General features: G+C 38.8%; 1 pseudogene; it reads right to left on the reverse strand.

Annotated features, from left to right (window-relative positions):
• Positions 1-1,911: 1,911 nt before the first annotated feature.
• LOC146673823 (myelin-oligodendrocyte glycoprotein-like) lies at positions 1,912-6,550 on the reverse strand (annotated as a pseudogene).
• Positions 6,551-15,180: the final 8,630 nt, after the last annotated feature.

The raw sequence follows: 15,180 nt of genomic DNA on the forward strand, positions 1-15,180 counted from the left end.
ATACACTTAATGCATGCATATTATTGAAATTTGGGCTATAATGGTTGTATTGATGTATATCAACTTGAAATGCTCCCAAAAATGGCTCCACAGCATGTAAAAATATAATATAAGATCTGGCGGACTTGGTTCTATGGTAGGTCTTAAAGGGTTAATGTAACATAAGTCAAGGGTTTATGATGTCATTAGCGTGCGGTCTCTGTTGCTGTGTCCCAATTAAGAGACCGCATGCTTGAAGTACGCACACTACGTACGGTGTGTACTATAAGTACGAGAAGTGCGGAAGTGAGAGGCTTGTGGAATGGGACAGTCTAGCCTTCGTCGTGCTGTTCAGGTTGCCTAGCAACCATGATACTAACCGCGAGAAACGTTTCATACAGCTTTGTGTGACAGAAATGAAGGAGAAAAAAATGTTTTGTTGGTCGTTCATTTTTGTCATGACATCACTTTGATTAGTTCAGTATCTGAGGCTGAGACCACAGGACTGTAATACATGATTGTTGGGCTTCAATTCTGTGCTGAACAGTCATTTGATTCATTTCATCTCACTGTGGTATATTACAGGATATATTACAGCAGTGAGCTTGAACTCTGGGTCAAAGATTCAAGTTGCACTTGTTTATATTTCCTATCACCTTAAATCTTCACTCAAAGACAGGTATCTTTGACAGTGTATATATAGATGTATTATACATAAGAGATAAATATTGTTCATTTAATATGTTGGGATTACATTTGGCTCAATGCTTACATATATGTGTGAAAAGAAAATGTACAAGCTGTGATAACTGTTTCTGATAGAATGAAGAGTAGACTGATATATTAAATATTCCTTTATTGGGTGAGAAAATCAGACCATGTCAAAACTGCTTTAAGTCATACAGAATAGATATCAGAGCCTTAAACATGCTGACTTCTGCTAAATGGGTCAAACTGGGCAGAAAGTCTACAAACACATAACATCCTTATAGAATATGATGTAACACTATAGATCAACTTACCTCAGAATATTTAAAGCATATAAACAATTACAGCAATATGATGCAACAAACACAGCAGTGCTACTAATCCAAATTACTCAGAGCTTCATAGAACTGAAACAAACATTTATTTTTAGCTCCATTCTGCTGCTGATACATACTTTAGGTTTCTGAACATTAAACTTGTTGCTGCCTTTTATAGTGTGTAACTTGAAGGCCCTGAGTACTTTCTCCCACACTGAAAACACTGGAATGATAAAATTATTTAAACATTACCTAATAAGACTGATTCAGGACAGAAAATTAGTTATGTTAAACTTTTCTAGCAGTCCTTCACAAACAGGGAACAGTCTGTCTATTCTCTCCATCTGTCAGCTGCTGCTGGCTCTTCCTCCTCCTCTTCCTCACACACTGTTGAGTTTGTCCTGGTGGATCATCAGGGGTGCAAAGCCTCACAGATGATGTGCAGCAGTGGGTCCCTCAGTCTGTCCTCACTCTGGACACTTGCAGTCGTCACACATGGAAATCAAATGTGTGATAAGGTGCAGGATTCAAACACAAGTGTAACTTATAAATACATGTTCATACTTTTATTCCACAATCAGAGAGAAAGAAACAGAGAGAGAGTGCAGGACAGACAGACAGGTGACAGTCTCAGGTGTATACACTGCTACAAAACAGCACAAAAGAAGGAGGATTTAGTGTTTGTGTTATTACGAGTGCTAAACAAGAAGAGTTCCCAGATGGTACAGTGGGTGATCAGGGAGGATCATTTCTTGTATAACACTTTATTTATGTGAAAGTGCTCAATAAATAAGTTGGACGCAGCTTGAGTCGTTTTCTGGGGTGAAAGTTTAAAGTGTGTATTTTCCTCAAACAGAGTAGCAGTATACAAGAACCAGTCCATTTACCATTCCTTTCAGCAAGGCAGCTAGACTGGTAGTGATTGTTTTTGTGTGTCTTCATCCTCTGGATATTTCTGTTGAAAGAAGTTGAGTGATAAGTCATTCTGATGACACAAGAAGCAACAACATGGTTGTGTGTTTCTTTCTTACTTTTCGTTTTTTTAAAATGTGGCGAGAGAAATATGCAGCAAAACCAGCCCAAACTATTAATAAGGTGATGACAACGACGACCACAGGGACCCTGGATTGACCTGCTGATGTAAAAAAAAGACAAGGTCACCACAATTACACAAAAACCTAAACAGAAATGATGCAGAGAAAAGTTGGACTGTGTTACGACCCTAGACAGGTCTCCTCCTGAAATTGACCTTGTGTGGGTGTGTCCTGCCATATCTCCTGCCTTAGGGGCCACCTTTTTTTGTACAGTTGACTCCTATCAGCAATTAAAAATACTTAAGGGCAGAGAAAGGTGAGCTCTAGTACCACTGGGCAAGTCTACAAAGATATGGTCAAGATCATGCATAAAAGACAATTTTTCAACCCTGCTGCAAAAGAAAAAGAGAATTGAAGAGTTATGAAGAGCTATCACTATGGATACTCCCCAATGCGGTATTAGATTTCACACTATTGAACAAAAGAACACAGATAGGGCTTTTATCTTAAACTCACATACACTGCATATCAGTGTTACAGTTATGTCAAAATATACACAGATGCATCAAGGAATACAGCCAACCAAAGTGGGATAGAATTTATTGTTCCTGAGTTTAACACAAAAGTAAGGAAAGGCTTTAGTGACTGTTTATCAGTATAAAAAGGAAAAAGGGAAAAAGGGTTTCAATACAGTTTACGGTCCAGTGGATTGAAGATGAAAGACCATTGAGATCTGTGATATGCTCCGACTCGAGTTCATCATTGCCTAGTTTGCAAGATCGTCACTCAGACCTGCAGACCTGACATTCTGATTGACGTTCAGCAAATATTATACAGAATTACTATGATGGGGCTTATGGTCACCTTCTTATGGGTACCAGCGCATCATGGAGTTAAGGGAGATGAAGGCAAACAGAACAGGAAAAGGAAGCTACAAAGAGACCGACCTTTGTTGGATATGGATATCAGTGTTAGTAGGACAGATATTAAGAGTAAAACATGGCAAAAAATGAAAGAAAGGTGGCAAAAATAGCAATTGCAAGATCGTGGCGAGAGCAGTTGCAGTTGCAATTTAGCAGCTTTCTTTTTATCTTGTGTATTTCATTTCACTTCTCCAATTAGCAGGAGCAGTACAGTAAAACTGAACTGCTCACGGTTCTAATCACACAAACCTGCACACTTTCGCCAACAGTGACTGGCACTCAATCCCCCCTGAGATCCAAAGGAATAGGGACTTCAACTTCACAATACAACATCTGAAGTGGCGCAGGTGAGGGAGGCATGGGAAACAGAAGAGGGGGGAGAGAGCGGGGCTGAGAGCTAAGCACTAACCGCCTACAGACCTGCTATTATAAGTCTCCTCCTCACCAACTCATGGTCAGTAAACAACAAGATGGATGACCTGCAACTGCGGATCACCTCACGTTGTTTGGATTACTGTGATATGATTGTGACAGAGACTTGGCTGGTAATGAACTAATCATTCAGAGTGGACAGGAACAAAGAGTCCAGTAAGAAACGTGGAGTAGGTCTGCTAGTGTATGTGAACAATAACCCGTGTAACAACACCACAGTTAATGTTGCCCACTGCTGTCCAAACATAGAATATATGCTGGTACAGTGTATGGTAGCAGAGTAGGGGTCTAGGGTGTAGACCACAGGTGTTGAACGCCAGGTCTCAAGGGCCGGTGTCCCTGAAGGTTTTAGATGTGCCCTTGATCCAACAAAGCTTATTTAAATGACTAAATTACTTCCTCAACATGTCTTGACGTTCTCCAGAGGCCTGGTAATGAACTAATCATTTGATTCAAGTGTGCTGACCCAGGGTGATAGCTAAAACCTGCAGGACACTGGCTCTTGAGGCCTGGACACCACGGTGTAGACCCTTCTACTTGCCAAGAGAGCTCACAGCAATCACAATAATAGCACTTTATGTGCCACCACAAACTGATGCTAAGCTAGCCATTAATAAACAGTTAACGACGCACCCGTACTGTGCTGTAATTGTGGCAGGAGATTTTTACCATGCAAGCCTGAAAGCTGTCCTGCCTGGATTCTGTGAGCTTTTCGATGAGGTAATATACTATAACACTGGACCTGGTATACCAACATTCCAGATGCTTACAAAGCCATCCCCCAGCCTCAGCCTCAGAGAAAACAAACAAGGAAACTTCAACACATGTACATACAAGGCAGCTCACTTTACCATAAATCGTATAGGTGTGCATCTATTTCTGGATACAGTGGTCCCCCGCTATAACGTGCTTCACCTTTCATGGCTTCACCGTTTCACAGATTTTTTTTTTCTTTCTTAACAGCGCATTATATTCTGCGTCCTGATTGTCAAACAATGGTCTCCTCCGTGCTGTGTCTCCTGAACAGTTAAAAAAAACAAAAAAAAAAAAAAACGAATCTGTGCACTAAGGTGTAGATCTGTTAATTTGTGTTGTGGGGTTGGATGTTGATACTGCAAAATTACTGATGGAAGATGGACAAGAAAAGATCAAAGCCATCAGGTCTGTTTAGAAAAGTAGAGAAAAGAAGAGGAGAAACGAGCAAAAGATGAATGTAAGAAGATGTGTCTTTGGATAACTGCAGGTATTATGTATCCCGAAACAAGATAACATTCATTAGTAGGAATAGTGAAAACTTCTGTTAACCTTTGTTAGCCACTTGGCTATGATAGTAAACAGTAGACACTGATGTGGCTTATTGAATCTTTTTGACTGTGTTCAGCCCAATATTAATTAGCCATTTATTGGAAGAGGTATATCGTTGATTTGTCTGCTATTCTCAATGTATAATGAATTATATTGGCTGTTTGTTATCCATTTGCATACTCTCTCTCACACACACACACACTACATAAAATATTTATCTGGTTAAATTCAGTATGGTTCTGACAACAGGATTCACAATAAAATATCAGAATAAGTAGAGGGTGTGTTCACCCAGGGCACCAAACAGGCAGGTTGGTAACTAACCTTTTTTTTTAACTTGCTTTTCAGTTTATTGACCAACAGCTGAGTTTTGTTGTTTTCTTCCTTTAAAAGGTGATAGCAGCTTGTCCATCTCTTTTAGTTCGGTTATTATTAGAAACATTAATAAAACCCGTTGAGCATTTTGCCTCCCTGTCTCCTTTCCCCCCCCAACTTTGACACCATTTGTTACTTTCCCCCTCATCCCCTGGACCTTTTTAGGGGAACATAACAGACTGTTTTCTCACCATTTGTTGGAGTCGTGTCCTGAGGATCTGGAGTTTGCAGCGGCGTCTCTGTTGTTGAGGTTTTAGCAAAGTTTTGATCTAAAAGACAAAACAGTCAAAAAAAAATTAAAAGACAAATCAGAGTATTTGACTTTTCAACCCCAAACATCACCAAAACAAATCTTCTGACCGACTACAAGTTCAACAACAGCAGCTTTCGCTCTGCTCTGCAGCTTGGGGATGAAACATCTGTATCTGCCGTTGTCTTCCTCCGACACGTTCAGGATCTTCAGTGAAATGTTCCCGTGTTTCATGTCGTCCATGAACAGCTCCGTCCTCCTGAAGTACGAGGCCATCTTCATGTCGGGGACCTCCTTTCCATGTCTGTATAGGTGAACGTACTCATCTGACAGGTCGGGCTTCAGGTTGGGTTTGGACCACTCCACCGTCATACCCTAGACATCGAACGTGGGCTCCAGGTGACACGGCAGGATGACATCATCACCTGGAGCAGCGATGATTGGAAGATTTGAACCAATCACCAGAACCTCACCTGGAAACAGACAAAAAGTTAAACGTCCTGAAATCATTTCAGTAGCTAGCCAACTGATTGGAAACCAAAACAGCCAACCAGAAATTTTGCATCCAAATCTATGATTGGTTGGTTTGTGGAGCATTTATAACGTGTACAGAAAGAGTTGAGCGTGCAGGGAGCACAGATGTTGAGAGCGGGAAGGACACACTGAGACCAGGTCCACTAATGTCTGTCAGCACAGAGCAGAGCAAATGCCAACAACTAAGTGAGAGGGGCTGTTACTGTGTGTGTAATAACAAACATTGAAATACATTATTTGCACGCAGAAATGAATTTTCTTCACTCAAAAATAATTGTCTCCTCAAAATGCAACACTTGCACTCATGCACTCAGAATAGAGGGACAAAAACAATGGCATAAAATAATGCCATAAATCATCTCCATCGTGTCCGTTATAAACAAACCTGTAAACTGAGAGCAGTCGCTTCACACAGTCAGAACCTGCCTGACTATCTTCTCGATTTAAGCTTCTTCCGGTTTTAAAGTAACTCACTGACAGCTGTCACACTGTTAGTGACGGACAACACAGCACAGCTGATAATACTCAATTCAGCTTTCCACCCCCCCCCCCCCCCCCCCCCCCCCCCCCAGTATGTGATTAAAATTCAGTGTAACCTTGTGCAGAAGTCCAGACGAACAAAGTCGAGCACAGGAGAAAAGTCGGGAGTGAGAAAAAGGAAGAGTCCTTAAAGTAGAAGTTGTTCAGAGACATGATCGATGATTAAAAATTCCGTTTTCTGACTGAAGAAAGTTTTCTGGAAAGCTGCAGTCCGATCAGTCCCTGACTGCTTTGCTCTGAATGAATGACCTGTGAGGCTCACTCGCTCTTTATATAAAACAGACTCCGCCTACTGCATTCAGGGTGGGGTTAGATGCTTATGAAGTCCCCCTAAATAAGTAAGGGAAAATCTCAATGTGACGCTTGCGTGCCTGTCATGCTTTCCTTTTGTTTTTTTCGTTTCAAATATCTTTTATTAGAAGCAAGTATCACAGTTGTTACAAGTTAATAGAACATATGCCCCCCCCCCTTCCCTAAACAAAACAAGGCAAAACAACATTGCCATTCATGGTATATCTTGTTTTTTCAAGGTGAAGTGCAGGAACCTTCTTGCCTTTCCAAAGCTGCAGGATCAGTTTCTTTGCAATGATCAGTGCATATGACATAAGACTTTTTTGAACATGTTGTAAAGCTTTGTGTTTCTTTAAAGATCCCAAAGGTAATTACTGTTGGATTTAGATCAATCTTGACTTTAAGAATATTAGACAGATAGGTAAAGATGTTACACTCAAAACTCTGAAGCCTTGGACGAAGTGCAAAACTATGTAACAGATTTCCATAATGTGTCATACATTTTTCACAGAAGGGAGAGCAGTCTGGATACATTTTGTGAATTCCTTCCCTTGAGTAATGTAACCTGTGTACAATTTTATACTGAATTAGGTAATGACGGGAATTGATAAAAAGCGTATTTTTGTTGCATAAGACCTCCTGCCTGTCGTGCTTTAATGCACCACCTAAATTACTTTGTATTTGAATTATTTCTGTAGAAACTCCAAGTCTCAGCTTCATGTAACTAATTCTGCTCTGTCTTACTTTCTGTTCAGTACTGAAGACTCAGACATTATAATGTGTCTGACTGATGACAAATAAAAACAAGCTAAGCTGTCAGGTGAAGTAGGTGACTCTGAACTTTCATGATGGAGAAACATGAAATGCATTAATGACACAACACAAACGTGCTGTGTCATTAATGACTCAGACTGAGAACTGAGTCTTTCTACTGAGAACTAGTCTAGTCTGTGCTTGACTGGAAGCAGATGACATTCAATAGGGATAAACACTCACTTTCACTTCCTCTTCCAGGACACGCATTTAGCACAGAATGGGCGTAGCTCTGCTGAGAACTAATGTCACTGCAGGCGGCCTGGACAATCCTGGATTATTATAGTGAAATCAACTTCAGTGTTTTTATTGTAGCACCTCGACTGGTTTACCTATATCTTGTCTCTGACATTTGCCCTGTATACAACAATAAATTAAAATAATTAAAACAAATAAAAGTAGCACTTAACCAATAAAAATGAAAGATTTTTAAGCAATAAAAACTAAGTTGAAATAAGAAAATCTGCTCTGGATGTGAATTGAAACTAAAAGGAAATAAAAAAAACAATTCAGAAAAAAATGAGTTTTTTTGTAACTTTGCCCTAAGGCAGAGCCAACAGTGTTGCCTCTGCTGGACCGCAAATCCTGCTTAAGACAACACGTGTAATCAGTTTGTCTAAAATAAAGACGTGCTTCATCTCTTATCAGTTCAGCAGCTTTTTCTAACCAAAAGCTTCATAACTTCTTTAATCATGTCTGCAAATCTAATCACAGGGATGCAGGGCTCCTTCAAACAATAGCCACACATCATACTGATGTTTATTTAGTTTATTTCTCTCTCTCATCTTCTTCAGAGACTGTGGAAACAGAAGAAAAAACTTCTGTTCAGACCCAAATTGCCATGGTTGTCCTCTCAGCTAAACTATGATCATGTGACCATTAGAAACTCTACCTTAGACAAACTTTACAGCACTTTACACCTGTAACAAAACCCTTATTTTGCCACATATTTTAGACAAGTTTTAATCAATTATACCTTTTTTTATTATCTTATCCAATAAATCTTAACATTTTCCAACAAATAAATGAGCTAATTTAAACATGAATCTATCACAGAAACATAAAAAAACAAACACCTTTATTTAACTGTCTCAGGGACAGTCACACTGTCCATTTACTGTAATCAACAGTAGACCGTCAGAGGTTGAGGATTAGTACATATATATTGTTATGTTAACTCAGCTCTGTAGAGTATCTGCAGCATCTTAGACCAGTTCTAACTTGTGAACAATGCACAGAATGATGGTTAGATTAGAGTTGAGTTTTTACACAACAGTGTCTCTGCTCCTCTCGATCAGCTGTAAGGCCAACAAAGAGACTTCAGAGACGCCTTCATAGCCACGGGATGTTGCAGACAGCAGCTCCAGTGTTGAGTTGCAGTTTAACAAGTAGAAAGAAGCAGGACAGCTCACCTTTGTAGGGAATACTGAAGTCAACAATCAGGCGAGTGTTTGATACAGTATGAATATTTCTGGATTTTATTATTGTTATTTAATCCTTATTTTATTATTTTATCTCCTAATACTCTGGTTCATTTTTCGAGAAAAACAAAAAAACCAAACATACTATCACATGACATCATGTCCTGTTTTACATGAAAACATAACAGCTTCATGATGATTTAAATATATTTTTTATATCAAATGTGAAAATGTGAAAAAAAACATTCAGTTATAATTTATATAGAGAGAGATTTTAAACTCTATCCTCACTGCTGTATCATAACAAATCCTTATAACTACCATAATGATCAGTATTAACTAAGCATTAACAGTTAAAACACAAAACAAAAATGGCTGCTCAGGTGGATCTTATGAGCTCAGCTTTCATTTCAGTCTTACTGCCCACTCGAAGTGTTTCTAACCACAAATCAGATTTTTTTTATTTTATTTTATTATTTTTATTTTATTTATTTCAGCCTGTAAACATCCACAGCAAACATCCACTCCCACTGAGATCTGCTACATGATAAATGTGAGAGAAACTAAACACTGGTGACATTTTAACGGTGTCCCTCCTGCAGATGGAGCTCAACATCAACTAATAACACAGATGTTACTGTAAACATTTATCAGCTCAGTTTGGAAACACAGAGACTCTGAAACTGTTTCAGGATTGTGCTGCTGGAGAAACAAAGCAGAACTCTTCACTGTGAACATGAAAAATGGAAACTACTGTTTATGGTTTGATCAGGATTTTCACTTCCACTTATGTGAACTGAGGGAGTTCACTGTTTCCTCTTACATGCATGATTGCTGAGGTCTTTAGTTAAAGGAAGTTAAAGTGTCTCTACTCGTTGTCACGGGAAACTTGCTATGCTTTTTTAAACTAAAGAAATAAATCCTTTATAAATTACATGTGAACATTAAAAAAGTCACACTGGAAATATTCAACAAATGAAACTGAATCAATACTTAAAACCTACTCATCGGTTAATTATAGTTATTTAACAAATAACCTTTAACAAAACCCAAGCTGAGAATAAAATTCCACAGAGAAACAGAGTGAAACCAGTCCATGATGACTGCTCAGATGATGGACGAGAACGAGCCCACAGTCTGAAGCCTGAAGTCAGTACACGTCTCCTCTTCACAATCAGCCTGCAGACAGTTAATCACTCCATGAAATCTCAACACACAGATGTAAACCTCAAATTTCTAGAAATATTTTTGAAAATAAAATTCAATGTCAGTGTTAAACAGAATTAAGTTGCTCCTAAAAGTGCAGAACTTGCCTGAGAAACATCAGGCAACAGTTTTCAGCTCCTTTCAGCTCCGTTTAAGTGATTCGCTGACAGCTGTCGTCACTGACACATCAAACAGCAAAGAAGAAATGTTCACAGTGAATTTAATTAATTTACCAACATGTGATTAAATCTAGTTGATCAGCTGTGATAGTCTATAATCTACACAGCTGCTAATGTGACTGAGAGTGATTCTAAATAAAAGCTGTTTACCTTGAAAGCAGAAGAGCGAGTATAAGGACACGACACAGATCAGTACAAGAACATATTGACTGTAGGACGGAGCTTTGGCTCTGGTACCAACCTGCAGTTTGTTGTTGAACTGCTCCACCCACATTACTGCAACTGAGATTTTGGTGGTTTGAATGTGAGACTGAGTGGAGTCTACATTTCTTCAGTCCTGAGAAATGTGATAGTTTAGTTTTCACTGCTTGTTAAGTTATCAGTTAAAGAGTTCTGCTTGTTAGTTTGTGTTGATAAAAACAGATTCTTGGTGTGACTGTCTGAATATAAAACATATTGATCTTAGACTTTGAATGATTCATCTTTGATAATGTTTTTTTTTTTATTATATTGTCTCTGAAAACCAGAACATGTTTGATTCAATTTAAAAAGTGTGTCAGTCTGCTGAGTCAGTGAAGCAGAAGTGGATTTTCTGACAAACATCATCCTCAAAAAACTGTAGTTAGACTGCAGCAATAATCTCCTCCTGCATGCAGTGATGGTCAATGTTAGGCTGTCATCATGTCTGAATTTTAGGGAAATTCACCATATAAGCAAAAACCCAAACACTGAAAAAACACAGAGAACAGAAACAGCACTGAGACTCAAGTCAGAGTTACACTTCCTGATGAGAAGTGACATTAAGCTGGTCACTGATGTCAGAGTAGCTGCAAACACATTTACATGAAGGTGTAGCTGGCAGCATCTGACCAATCACAGACAAGAACATTAAAGTTGACAGCAGCGAGACAAAGAACATAAAACTGTAAAACTATAACAATATAAAGAGTTTACAAACACAACACAGACTGACAGTAACAGTGAGAGGAAAAGCTCTGCACAGTCAGCAGGTTAGTAGTAAACATGCTGTATGACTGTGTGAGGGTCAGTGAGACTGGAAAAGAGTTTGTGTTCATCAGGAATGAAAATGTTACAGCAGCACATGTTTCATCTTGTTGATGTAGATGATCGAGGCCGCTGCTTTCTGTGTCATTTACTGAAACAATTTTAAAGTTAAATGTCATCACTCTTTATCTCTTTGCAGGACCTTCTTGCTTTGATGCACTTACTAACCACTGAGTCACTAATATTATTAAATCTATTCCCCCTTTTTTTTTTTTGACACAGCAAATATGATTGCATTGGAGAAAAGCTGTATTTGACATAAAACAAAAGCTTTGGTGGAGGAAACTTTACTGCTGGTGAAAAATGCTGGACGTTTATGTCCTGTGCAAATTATAATTAAAGAAAATGTAAATAATAAATAACAAAAAAAAAAAAAAAAAAAACTGCACAAAAACCTACCAGTAGCATTTCAGGATGGCTGTCTCTATATTTGCTGCTACAAATTTCAACATGTTTTTCTTGAATAGAAATTCTTCTGAGCCATGAGAAACTGTGCTCAGCATTTCATTTCACTTGGGTTTCTGAACCTGAACCATTTGGTTAATAATACCACTACTAATGATAAAAGTAATAACATGGAACGTGGAAGAAGGTCCCATAATCAAAGACACCCAGCCACCTCCACCTAAGACTTCTAAAAAAAAAAGAAAAGAAAAGAAAAGTTATTAATATTTCCAAAACATGAAAACACTCCCTCTGTAGTTAAGCCCACTGCAGAAACACCCCCACTCCCCCCAAAAAGATTGAAGCAGACCTTTTTCTCCCTTGTTTTACTTCTAATACAATTTCTCTCCAAATGCCATCATTATGTTTGCTGTGATGTCACACTCACACATTAAAATGGTGGTGGGACAATTAGGAGCTCAAAACTTTTACAATTCAATGAAAACCTGACAGTGTCACCCTGGGAATTTCAACCACAGAATACTGAGTTGAGACGATGTTAATTATGAAGAAGGCGCACAGGTCAGTTATACTTGAGACAGACGTGGTTCAGTGTAAAATAAACATTTTGACAGCTGTTTAAAATACGAAATAAGTGAACCAATGAATTGATTGTACATGCACAATTCCGAGCTGTGGATTACCAGATGAGAAGGTCCAGAAAGATCACCAACTCATACATGCAGCTCATCTTCACACACTCAAACCAAGAGTGCATAAATAAGCACTGCGCACAGATGGTCCCACCACCAAGGCACACAGTTGCCTCCACTTTTGGCCTTCAGCTTCTGAATAAAAGAAACACAAGTTGTTAAAGTAATTAAACTCCAAAACAAATGCATCCTCTGTGGTTAACTGTACTGCAGAAACACACTGGTAATCTGCAGCTAGAAAAAGGGCCTCCTTCAGTCTTCAGTGGTGTCACACAAAAGAGAATCTACAAATCAAAACATTCAGAAAGCAAATGAACAAACAAAAAAAAAATTCCTTCAGTTTAGAGCAGATAGCTTCACTGAATCTAACTTAATAATTTAATACATTAACAGGCTTCCATATATTGCATGTAAGGCTCAATTGCTATTCTAAAACTTCCAACTTCCAGTGAGAAGGCCAAACAAAGCAAAAAGCACAAAGAAAAAGGCAAAAGTAAAATGAACACAAGGCAAAGAGGAATATTCTGTAAACGTAGCCCAGAGAAGCAGCGGCGGCCTCGCTATAAAGTTATCAGCTGCTCGCTCGGCCCCGACTTCCTGCAATGTATCATACAATTAGCATTTATAGCAAAAATACAATAATGGATGTAAGGCTAAGATCGTAACAAATCAAAGTTACATGCTGAACAAACAGCGTCACCAAATTTGCAAACACACTTGTTTACTACCAAGTAAAATAATAAAGGTACGGCACAAAATAAAAATATGTCAGGAGTCGATGGAAGGCTTCAGGGAAATAATCTGGAAATGATCTTTACAAAACATGAGTGGCACCAATCAACAAAAGTGTAGCCAATTCAGGCTGAGGCAGCAGCTACATGTAGGCAAGTCCTACCAGTGACAGCTGGGACGTCAGGTGACCGAAGAGCTGGATGCGCACGGCAACAGGTGAGTGAGTCAGGGATGCTCAGATATCTAATGTGGTTGGCTACTAACAGTGGCTAATAATGCAATATGGAAATACAGTACTCATTGTGCTACATGAATATAAAATAAGACTGTAACAGAAGTAATGCTAATATCTCAACAAGTCAGAGTTACACTCTGATCAAACTGTGATGCCCAAGTCTAGAAAAAAGCAGCAAATAGGTTTCTGCAGCTCCAGCTGTAAACAAACCTAATACAGATCCATCCTGTTCCATCCTGAAGCTGTGGAGCCGAGTGAATTCTGCATCGTTAAGAAGATTTGTTTTAATGTTTATGAATGCAAACTCAAACTCAAGACTGTCAAAATTAAATCTCTGTCACTGATCTCCAAACTTTAGCTCCTGAAGACTCGACTCTAAAAAAAAGAGAGAAGAGTCATTTTCTCTGTATTTTTTTCTTTTTGAATTAGTTTGTCTGGTCATTTATTTTCCTCATGAGCAACAGATAAAAGGAGCATTTGATACAACATGACCTTCAGTTGGTAACGATGGTCCCATCAGAGTAAAGAACATGAGGACAGGCCTGCTTTACGGTAGGCCTAACTTGTGATTGACAGGGGACTGCTGTATCTGTTGATGGTGATGGACAAAACGCTCATTCAAAACACTTTAAAAGGAAGTTGATCACTGTAGCTCAGGGGTGTCGAACTCCAGGCCTCGAGGGCTGTAGCTACTTTTAAAGTCTGTTTGTCGCCCCCTACAGGCCTGCAGGACATTAACAATAACTCCCACTGACTGCAGCAGTCACAGAGGCTGCAGAGACATGTTTGTATGTAGGAAGCGTAGACTCACACTCATGTGTGGAACAAATCAGTGACAACGTTTACTGCTTTAAAACAAAAATCAGACGGTGGCCTCTAGTGTCCAGCTCTGGTATTGCACTGAAAAGATGAGTCAGAATTAAGGTGAACATCAACATTTCATCTCCAGTAAAACAAGTGAAGCTTTTATCATCTCTCATTTCATTTTATAATTTCTTACATCTTCTATCTTACATTCGGTAGTAAAAGACATCTCTACTTAATTACAGTGACACATAATGAACATGGAGCATTAAAGTTCCTGTTTGTCTGTTCAGCAACACAGTGAAGACACTGTAAATATAAAACTTAAGACTTAAAAACGATCCAAAGATTTAATAAAAATTAACAAATAAAACCGTTGGACACTTTTACACTCGCAACTCTCAGCACTAAACTGAAAACATGATCACAAATCAGACTAAACTTTACAGACTGAACATCGAGTCCTGACCAGCAGGAAGTTTAACATTAAACTTAATGAATTATTTGTAGCTTAAAAAATCCAGAGATGTAAATCACATTGTTTTGGATGTTTATAAAGTGCAGCAGATGATTAACGAAGGGTGTTTAAAGTAATCAGCTTATAGCTCAGGTTCTCTCAGACAGTAAAGATGAAAGAAAGAAAACAAAAAACAATCAGAGCTCATCAGCTGTGGTAACAAAGTCTGCTTTCATACAGTGAGATCAGTAAAACAAAGGAGTTCTCCTTATGAGCTCCATAAATTCTCTTTCTATTACTTTAAAACTTGTTGGTGCTTTTCCAGTCTTTTGTGTCACCAACACAATTTTCAGGTGACTCCCCCCGAACTTTCCACATGAACTGTGCTGGAAATATCCACTGTCATCTGTAATGAATGCAAATGGAATGGAAAAGACTGCTTGTTTGGGAATGATCTATGTCAGCCCAGCACAGTGATCATCA

This window comes from Rhamphochromis longiceps, linkage group LG3, assembly GCF_057381845.1.
Source record: "Rhamphochromis longiceps isolate RC_006_pf linkage group LG3, R_longiceps_female_GT1.1, whole genome shotgun sequence".
Taxonomy (NCBI): domain Eukaryota; kingdom Metazoa; phylum Chordata; class Actinopteri; order Cichliformes; family Cichlidae; genus Rhamphochromis; species Rhamphochromis longiceps.